This window comes from Leucopleurus acutus (assembly GCF_964270905.1).
Source record: "Leucopleurus acutus genome assembly, chromosome: 3".
NCBI lineage: Eukaryota > Metazoa > Chordata > Mammalia > Artiodactyla > Delphinidae > Leucopleurus > Leucopleurus acutus.
In genome coordinates, this window is record NC_139145.1 from 948,264 (window position 1) to 958,957 (window position 10,694).

Below are 10,694 nucleotides of genomic sequence, written 5' to 3' on the forward strand. Positions count from 1 at the left end.
GTCTTGGGTGCAACCGAAACGGGGCTGGGGTGCCCCTGAGAAATTTGGGTTCTCGGTGCCACATTGAGTGCTGGCTTGGACCCTGGGGGGACTGGACGGGGGCGGTCAGTGCTGTGTCCTGTGGACGAGTTGCAGACAAAGAAGAAAGTTACTGCCTGGAACAATGTGAGATAATATGATAGAGGACCTTGAAGAAAACAAAAGACGGTTGTAGATTACCGACGTCAGGGAGAAGAACAAGGAAACAGAAAAAAGGAAGAAAACAAATCCTCACAGCGGCGCTTTTTTGAAATGCAGATGACACTGTGCAGCCTGCCCTGAAATGCCTAATAGGTAAAATGAAAGGCTTTTTAAAAAAAATCAAAGGCAAACAGGATGGAAACTCAACGGGGCCTAATCCTTGACTCTTTGTTGAAGAGACACTGCAGCGCACCGCCCTTTCCTGGTCTGGGGACGCCGGGGGATCTCCGTGGAGTGGAGGACGCAGCGACAGGAGAACTGAAGGGGGGCCACGACGGGGTCATGTTCCTGGCGGGGTGTCGGTCGCCCTCTGATGCGAACAGTGAACACACCAGGAAGCATCCCACACGGTACAGGAAATGCTTGCTTGTAGGGATGAATTTAGAGAAAGAAAAAATTTTATGTGGTAAAATATAAAATGTAGCATTTTCAAGTGCACAGCTCGGTGGCATTAAGCACATGCACATCGTCGTGCGACTGTCCCCACCATCCATCTCCTGGAGTCTTCCATCTTCCCAAACTGAAGCTCCGTCCCCATGAAACACGGACTCCCCACCCCTCCCCCAGCCCCTGGCCCCCACCATCTACTTCCTGTCTCTGTGGATCTGACTCCTCCAGGGACCTCCTGTGAGTGGAACCAGACAGTATTTGTCCTTCTGTGTCAGCGCGCCTCTCTGAGTATCACGTTCTCAGGGCTCATCCACGTTGTAGCAGGTGTCAGAACCTCCTCTTTTTATTTAAATTTATTTTTATTTTTGGCCGCACTGGGTCTTTGTTGCTGCACGCGGGCTTTCTCTAGTTGCGGCGAGCGGGGGGGCTACTCTTCGTTGTGGTGCGTGGGCTTCTCATTGCGGTGGCTTCTCGTGAAGCACTGACTCTAGGCGAGCGGGCTTCAGTACTTGTGGCTGTCGGGCTCTAGAGCGCAGGCTCAGTAGTTGTGGCGTATGGGCTTAGTTGCTCTGCGGCATGTGGGATCTTCCTGGACCAGGGATCGAACCCAGGTCCCCTGCATTGGCAAGTGGATTCTTAACCACTGCGCCACCAGGGAAGTCACTCCTCTTTTAAGGCGGAATAACATGCCAGTGTGTAGATGGACCACACTGTGTTTATCCATCATCCGTCCATGGACACTTGCGTTGTTTCTACCTTTTAGCTGTTGTGAGTCATGCTGCTATGAACATGCGTATGCAAATATCTCTGAGTCCCTAATTTCCCTTCTTTTGGGTATGTACCGAGGAGTGGGATTGCTGGAGCATATCGTGATTCTACGTTTAAATTTTTGAGGACCCTGCAGACTTTCCACAGCAGCTGTACTTTTTTCATTCCCCCCAGCCACACAAGAGGGTTCCAATTTCCCCACATCCTCACCAATTCGTTATTTCCTGTGTTTTTGTTGTTGTTTAGTATTTGCCATCCTAATGGGTGTGGGATGGTATGTGTTTTTGAACTGTGTTCTTAGTAATATCACCATGCTTAATATTTTTGGTATTTATAAAGGTGGGTTGGAAATACATAAAATGAGGATTAGAAAGCGTGGATAAATTTCTTCTTATTCTATTGTCCACAACTGCAATTTTTTTCAAAGGCTTAAAACTACACACATTGATTCTCTCACAGTCCTGGAAATCAGGAGTCTAACATGGGTCTCACGGGCTAAAATCCAGGTGTGGGCAGGGCTGCATTTCTTTCTTGAGGCTACAGGGGAGACTCTGGTTCCTGCCTTTTCCAGATTCTGGAGGGGCTGCATCCTTGTCTGGTGACACACTTTTCTCTCCAAGGCCAGGGGTAGCTGGAGCGCTCTACAGACGGGATCTATGTTATGTTGGGATTCCCGGGCCAGGCACTCCAGCTGCTGCCCCGTTAGCATTTCATCTGAGGTGCTAGTCCCCTGCCAGCACAGCCCCCATGGATGGCACCAAGTCCTGAGCCCCGAGAATAACCATGTGCCAAATGCACACGGCTGGTTACTGAGGTGCGTGGCTGGACTGTCTCGGGTCTCAGGCAGGAAGGTTTTGCGTGAAGAGGAAAACCAAGTTCCGTTTGCCAAAATCAGGTTGGGAATGCCAGGAGATGGCGGAGGGAGAAAGATGGGGTGGGCTGACATTGGGGCCTGGTGAAGGACGTCCCGGGACAGGCCGCCTGACCCCTGGGCTCTCCCCTCCTTCTGCTGTGGCTCCCGCCCAAAGGGCAGGGCTGACCTACACAGGGAAGTTCTGGAGGAAATCTGCCTGCTGTGAGGGTTCAGACACCAGTAGTCAAGCATACCCTGGGTGCAGGTGCAGGGCTCATCCTGAGGACACTGCAGGGAGCAAGCTGACCCAGGCACGGCTACTTCCAGGACTGCTGGCAGTGATGCAATTAGTCTGTGGCCGTGGGCCTCACCCGAGGGGGATTCTGCTCCCCTGGGACACTGGGCCATGTCTGGGGACATATGTGGTTGTCACGACTGAGGGTGCCCCTGGCATCGAGTGGATGGGGGCCACGGATGCTGCTCTACACCCCACAGTGCCTGCGCCCCGCCCCCCCCCCCCGAAAACGACTGGCCTCAGCATCAGCAGTCGCAGGGGGAGACCATACCCTGGCGTTAAAGCCGGTCACTGCACAATGGGGTCAGTGCTGAGAAGGGCACACGGCTCCTTCACAGTGGTCAGCGGAGCCATGGATGAGGCCTGAAGGCCGAGGGAGGAGTCTGGGCTCCCGGGACAGCTGGCAGTGGGGCGGCTGTGGGGATGGGGGTCAACGCGGTGCGGCAAAGAGTAGTTAGCTCAGCAGCACTTGGCGACCCCTTGGGGCCCAGACAGAGGCGGACACAGATCACAGAAGAGCTAGCATTGTGTTGGTGGTCTTAAAAGTTTTTACTTTGTTTTTTAAAAACAGAACAATACAGAATACAGGCCTAAGGCAGCCAGACAAGGCCAAAGAACGTGACGGAAGCCCACGTGCCCTCCCTCCAGTTCGGCCCTGCGCCCACGTCTGGCTGACGTCAGTACCAGGTGAGCTGGGCCTCGGCTCTGTGGGGACCTGGGCACATTAGGGTTTCCTTGTTTTAATTAGTAGCTTGGTTCTCCTTGGGTTTCTTGTGAATCGCGGGCGCCTTCCAGCAACCACGCTAGCATTCATCTTTGCTGGACACGGTTGTGCTGCGCGCCTACCAGGTGCTGCCCGGGGTGCCTGGCTGCTGGGCCCCAGCGGGCTGCTGGGCTGGGCCGTGCAGGCCAGTTCTCTGCTTTAGCTTAGCTGCTCCAGCTCCTCAAGGCTCGGGCCAATCCCGCCTCGTGGCTCGAGGCCCGTGAATGGGATGTGGGAGGCCCCTGACCCCCACCTGCTCCGCCGTCTCCCGCGGTCTCTCTGTCTCTTGATCTCCATGGGTCCCCACCTCTCGTGGCTCCTTTCCCTCTCCTCCAGAATGCAGCTATTTTCTCATGCAGAGTTTAGCTGTCTCCCTGTGGGCCCTTTCATCTCACGTCCTCAGGGCCTCGCTCACCGTCCCCTAGTACTAATTACGGTATTTTCCTAAACAAGCCCAGTTGGTCTCTAAAATGAGTTCTGATACCAGCTGGTAAAATTAATTTTTTCCCCAACCACCCTCTACGATACAGTAACGAAAGACACTGTCTCTTGTCAGTAGGAGGTCAGCGTCTCGGGTAGACGAGTATGTAGACAAATAATTACATTACGGCATAAATCAGCGAGGCTTCGCACGGTGGTGCTGCAGTGACAAACACCCCGCAGCTCAGCATCTATAAACAACTAAGGTTCATTTCTCACAGACACTAGTGGGACTTGGTTGAACATCATCCCCCCCCCAAATTCAGGTCCACCCAGAACCTCAGAATGTGATCTTATTTGGACATAGGGTCTGTGCTGACGTAATTAGTTGAGATGAAGCCGTACTGGATTAGGGTGGGCCCTAAATCCAACAACTGGTGTCCATATAAGAGGAGACACAGGGACAGCTGGCAGGGAGAAAAAGCCATGTGAAGATGGAGGCAGGGAGGGGAAGGATGTGTCTACAAGTCAAGGATTGTCAGAGCCCCCAGCAGCGGGGAGAGGGGTGTGGGGCAGATTCTCCCTCAAGCACCCAGAAAGAACCAGCGCAGCCCACACCTCGATCTCAGATGTCTCCGGAAGTGTGGGGTCAGGGATGTCATCGTTTGCAGCCACGGGAACTCATCCACCAGCTGTCCACCAGAGCTGGTGGCGCTCATCTGTGTATCACCATCCTCCTTACTCCCGGGCCCGGCTGGCGGGGCAGCCAGCATCAGGGGCAGAGCCGGTCCCCAGGGTGGACAGAAAGGGGATGAGGGGACATGCATGCTGGCCACGGTGCTCTGCTTACATTTCATCAGCCAAAGCAAGTGCCCTGACCACGTCTGCATCAAGTGGGCAGGATGCGCCCTATGGAGGAGAGAGAACCAAACAGACGGGAACAGTGCCAGTGACCACCATGCTTTAGGTTCAGACCGGCCGTGGGCTCAGAGGGAGAACCTGCTCCCTGGGCTGGGCTCCCAGGGAGGGTTTCACGAAACTTGAGCTGGAACTGGAGGGGGAGGTGGCCCTGGAGAGAACAGAAACGGAGGAAGGCGGGAGAGGGAACTTGGGAACTCTGCCTCAGTGGACCAAGGGACGCCTGCACTGCAGCAGGTTACCACAAATGGCAGCTTAAAACAACACCATCTGAAAGTTTCTGTGGGTCAGGAGCCCGGGCACGTGTGGCTGGGTGTTCTGCTAGGGTCCCCTAGTGGTGATCCAGGTGTCACCTGGGACTGTGTTGCATCCGAGGCTGGGGCCTCTTCCAAGTTCACAGGTTGTTGGCTGAGTTCCTTTCCTGGGAGCTGCATAACGCATGGCACCTCCCTTCCCCATGGACCACAGGAGAGCCTCTGCAGCCTCCCGGAGAACCCAGTCTTCTTTCTCTTCTAAATGGCTCCTTCGATCTGGCCCGGCCCAGCCAGGATAATCTCCCTTTTAATTACTACAGGTCAACTGATTAGGGACCTTCATTCCATTGGGAAAATCCCTTTGCCTTTGCCAGAGTATCATATGATCAGGATGTGGTGCTCATCACCTCGCAGGTTCTACCCATGCTCAAGGGCGTGAGCCATTGGGGACCAGCTCAGGATTCTGCCTGCCACCCAGTTAAAGACACTGACAGCAGGGGGGAGACTGGGTGGAGAGCGGCCAACAGGAGGCCGCTGGCACAAGAGCTTGAGGTGTGGCCGTTGGCACCTGGGGTCTCGGCAGGAGCGATTCAGGACACGCAGGTGCCTTTCTCATTGGGGTTTGTTCTTGGCCCCCCAGAGTCACAGCACCAGCCTCCCCTCTATTTTACATGCTATGGTAAGGGTCCCAAGTAACAAAAATGCTGCTCTGAGTTACACAGGGGTGAGGTGTGGATGGCTTCTGCTGTGACAGTTTGTCAGCTGCCCTCCAATATCCCTTCTCCCTCAAATAGAAGAACCCCATTCTTGATTAGGCATGTGGCCCCCAGAATAAGGACAACTCTCCCAGCCGGCCTGCACCTAGGCATAGCTGCGTGGGTATGTTTGGACCCGTGGGATGTGGGGCAGACATGGTACATCCAAGGCCTAGGTGACTCAGGCCCCCCCACTGCCCCTCGATCCCTGCAGTGGGCAGATGGGCCTCAAAGATGTCCACACCCTCATCTCTGGAAACTCTGTATGTATCATGTGAGATGGCAAAGGGGACTCTGCAGATGGGACTGAGGTTAGGGACCTTAAGATAGGGAGATTATCCGGCACACACACAGCATGGAATACTGCTCGATAACAAAAAGGAAGGCAGTCCTGATACACTCGAGGGCTTGGAGGCATCGCCCGGGTGTTGCACTGAGTAAGAGAAACACACCTCCAAAGGTTCCGTGCTGCACTGTCGCCTCTGTAGAACATTCTCAGCATGACAAAGATGGAGAAGAGTCCTGGTGCCTGGGGTTAGGCGTGGCGGCGAGGTGGGGGTCTACCCAGGGTAGCTGGAGGGAGCTCTCTGTGGGGAGAGAAATGCCCTGTATCTTGACTGGTGGTTACACAAATCCACACAAGAGATACAATGACTCAGAAGTCTACACGCACTGTCCCCATGTCACTGTCCTGGTTTTGATACTATATTATGGTTACATAAGATAACCTTTGGAGGAAGCTGGGTGACAGGTACAAGGGACCTCTCTGTACTACTTTTGCAAATTTCTATGAATCTATAATTATTTTTAAAATAATAAGATAGAAAAAAAATCTTCCTAGGGCACATCCAAGCCTCGAGGGGCTCCTCTGTGTCACTCCACCTCCACCTTGGTCCTGGCCTCACTAGGCTTCACTCAGTTCCTCTGACGAGTTGGGCCTTCTGCCACCCCAGAGCCTTTAAACAGTTCCCTAAGCTCTGAAAGCTCTCCCCCAACCCAATCAGACATCAGGTTTCAGGGTTAAACGTTATTTCCTTGATCCCCACCCACACCCCTGCTCCAGACAAGGTTGTCTCTGTAATTCTCAAAGTTCCCTGCGCTTCTCCTGTATTAACTTCTTCAGAACGTCTATTTATTTTTTGGTACAGTGGTTACCAATCTGGACTCTGGAGCGGGACTTCCTGTTTCAAGTCTTAGCTCTGCCTTAGACAGGTGACTTAACCTCTTTCTATCTTAGTTTCCTTGAAAGTTCCCAATGAATCACATCTGCTGGTATAATCCTCTCCCCTTATATCTGAACTGGCCCTGTGAGTTGCTTTCACCAAGAGAACATGGTGGAAGTGAGACCGTGCCAGCTCCAAGCCTACACCTTAAGAAGGACTGGCAGCGTCCACCGTTGTACTCTTGGGAACCCTGAGCAGCCGTGTAGGCAACAAGTCTGCTTCCCTGCTGAAGCGAGCATGTGGAGGGGCCAGGCCCTGAGAGCATGTGGAGAGACAAACCCGACAGGCCCAGGCTCTGGCTGACTTGCCAGGTGAACACAAGCACCCATGTGGCCACTGGCGAGACCAGCAGAAGAACCACGCAGCTGAACCCAGGCCAGACTGCACAACTGTGAGCAAACAACTCGGTTCTTTCAGCTAATGGGCTTCATGGTCCTCTGCTGTACAGTGATAACCAAAACAACGGGGCTGATTATTATTTTTTATCTTTAAATGAATCATACTAACGGTATAATTCTTTTTATTTCTTTATTTGTTTGTTTATGGCTGCCTTGGGGCTTCGTTGATGCCCACGGGCTTTCTCTAGTTGCAGCGAGCAGGGGCTACTCTTCATTGCGGTCCGCGGGCTTCTCATTGTGGTGGCTTCTCTTGTTGTGGAGCACGGGCTCTAGGCACGTGGGCTCAGTAGTTGTGGTGCACGGGCTTAGCTGCTCCACGGCATGTGGGATCTTCCCGGACCAGGGTTCGAACCCTTGTCCCCTGCATTGGCAGGCGGATTCTGTTGGTTTTTTTTTTTTGCGGTACGCGGGCCTCTCACTGCTGTGGCCTCTCCCGTTGCGGAACACAGGTTCCGGACGCGCAGGCTCAGCGGCCACGGCTCACGGGCCCAGCCGCTCCGCGGCATCTGGGATCTTCCCAGTCCGGGGCACAAACCCGTGTCCCCTGCATCGGCAGGCGGACTCCCAACCACTGCGCCACCAGGGAAGCCCGGCAGGCAGATTCTTAACCACTGCGTCACCAGGGGAGTCCCGGGGCCGATTATTATACTAACATTTTAGGGTTCTTGCGTTAAATAAAATTAATAATTGCAAAGTGCATGTAGTAGTGCCAGCATAAAGTGTTTCAGTCTTAGTTGTGATTTTATTAAATGTCTTCTCCATCAGGCTGAATTCCCTGAGTGCTATTTTCCTCACCACTGTATGGCCAGTTCCTGTCACCAAGTAGTCTCTCAAACATTCGTTTAAAGAATAAGCACACACCCCAAATCATCGAGACTCACAGCTGCACCAAAGGGTCTACTTCTGAAGCAGCACAAATGACTGGCAGAGTCAGTGAGGGAACATCCTTTGACAAGATCCACCCTTCTCAGAGTCTGTTTGGCTTTCATTAAAAGTTTTTCCCCTTCTACTGGAAATGCATCATAAATATTTCTTGTTACCGAAGACATTTCAAAAAATAACTTCGATCATGTTTTAGCTAACCACACCTCTACTGTTGGACATCTCAGGGCCTCCTGATTTTTTCCACGATATAAGTAACGCTGCAGAAAACATCACTGCACACCCATCTTTGTGCACATCTGATGATATCTTTACGATAAATCTCTGGAAGTGGAAATTGCAGGGTTGGAGGGTCTGCAACGCTTTCGAGGCATTTGACAGATAACGTCAAGTCGTTTTCCAGAAAGGTACCAATTCACACGTCTCAGCAGACCCGAATTACGGCTGCCCATCTTACATCCCGCGCTGGGGCCGGGCCCGAGGATTTCTCTCACCTTTGCTAATTGGATGATGGCAGAAAAAACGTTATTATGTTTGTTACTGAACCATGAACCACGTCAAAGATGAAGACGTGTTTACACACACACACACACACACACACACACACACACACACACACACACACACACACACACACACACACACACACACACACACACACACACACACACACACACACCCCTGAGCGACCCAGCCGGCACCACGGCGGAATCTGTACTTTCTCAAAGAGCATCCAAGTGGCCTGTGGACTGAGACGCCCCGCCGTGTTTCCATGCATTCGGGGCCCTGAGGAGGCCACGAAGGGACCCCGCTCAACACCTTGATCTTGTGAACAGGGACTCCGACCGCCGCATGACCGGGGCGAGCGGCCACCTGGCCCTGCGTGGGCTGCACCGGTGTCCACGGCCCCCTCGCGACCCGCCGCGTTTGACACAAAACTTCCCCAAACGAAGCGGGCCGAGCAGAACCGGCTCCCGAACGCGGCGCCACGAGACGCCGAACCCCGAATTCTGCCTTCGACCCAACAGACACTCTGGGTCCGGGCGGAGGGGACACACTAGCGTGTGCGGCCGTCTGTGGGGTCGCCACTTCACACACCGGAACCCCACACTGTGTCTTCACACCGACCCCACGGCGACCACCGCACTGACGCGGCCGGCGGGGTACCTGCTTCCCGGGTCACCGCCCGCACAAGTGGGTCATGTGCGAAACGCACGACCACCCCTCTGGTGGGCGCGGGTCGGAACCGCCGCGACGCCTCACCGCAGGCGCCTCGGGCCATGGAAGGTTCTGGAAGGCTCTCGAGGCTTTCCTCAGGGCCTCGGCGGGGAGGGGCCTCGAGAGCCAAGGGGGCCTGACAGGCGCAGGCAGGAGGAGGCGGGGGCACGGGCCGGAAGATGGAGGTCGCCGCCGTCGCCGCCCACCTCGAGCCCGCAGGCCCGCCCGCGCCCTTCAGTCAGCCTAGCGCGCGCCCGCCTGTCTCTCTGCGCCCAGCCGGGCGGAAGGGGCGGGGCCGTGGCGCGAACGCGGGCTCCCCATTGGTCGGAGGCGGGGGTGGGGCTTGGTACCGCCGCCAGGCTGGCCCCGCCCCCGGCCCGCGGGAGCGGCGGCGGCGGCGGCGGCGGCGGAGGAGGAGGCGGTGAGCGCGGGCGCGGACGGCTGCGCGTGGGGCGGCGCGGGTGCAACCGCTGTTGGACCGCCGCGGCCACCTCGCCCTCCGCACCGGGCTCGGGGACGCCGTGCTGGGGAGGCGGGGCGCTGGGTGAGCCCGGCGGGCTGCGCGCCTCGGGTCGTCCGGGCGGGGGCTGAGGCGGCGGGGCGGGCCTGGGGGAGGGGCGAACCCCGAAAGAGGCTTCCCAGGGCGGTAACCCGCCCTGCCGCGGGAGCCCCCGTCTCTGTTCATTGAACCCCTTTGCTCTCTGAACCCCTTTTCTGCCTGGACCCCACTTCTGCATTCTGAACCCCCATCTCTGCTCCCCGAACCCCTACCTCTGCTCCCTGAAGCCCCTCGTTTGCTGCCTGAACCCCTATCTCTGCTCCCTGAAGCTCCCCCGCTCCCTGAAGCCCCCATCCTCTGCTAACTGGACCCACCCTCTCCTGCCGGGGTGAACCCCTCTTTGCACAAACGAACCCCCCCCCACGTCCTTTTCTTTACTGTCACCGCCAGACCAGCCTTCCCCATTGATGTAATCAACGGTCTGCAGCTGTCCAGTCCTTTCAGGGACACGGCAGCCAAAAGAGCAGTCATTTTCCTCTGATTTTATTTTTTTGCGCTGTGGTCAACTGTTAACTCCCCAAACATGGGAGGGTTGTAAGCTTTGATTGTTTTTAAGCTTTGATTGTTTACAACGCCTCTCCCGCCGACGTTGGAGGCAGGCTGATTTATTCAGGAGCCTTTTAAAAGTAATCTAGACAGAACCTTTGGGAGGGACTTTGGCTGTATTTTATTTATGAAAATCATCCAGGCGTCTCCCTAGGCACTGAGGCCAGTCACTTCTTTTTGGCATTGAGCCCACTCAGTGCAGGATGATGGAA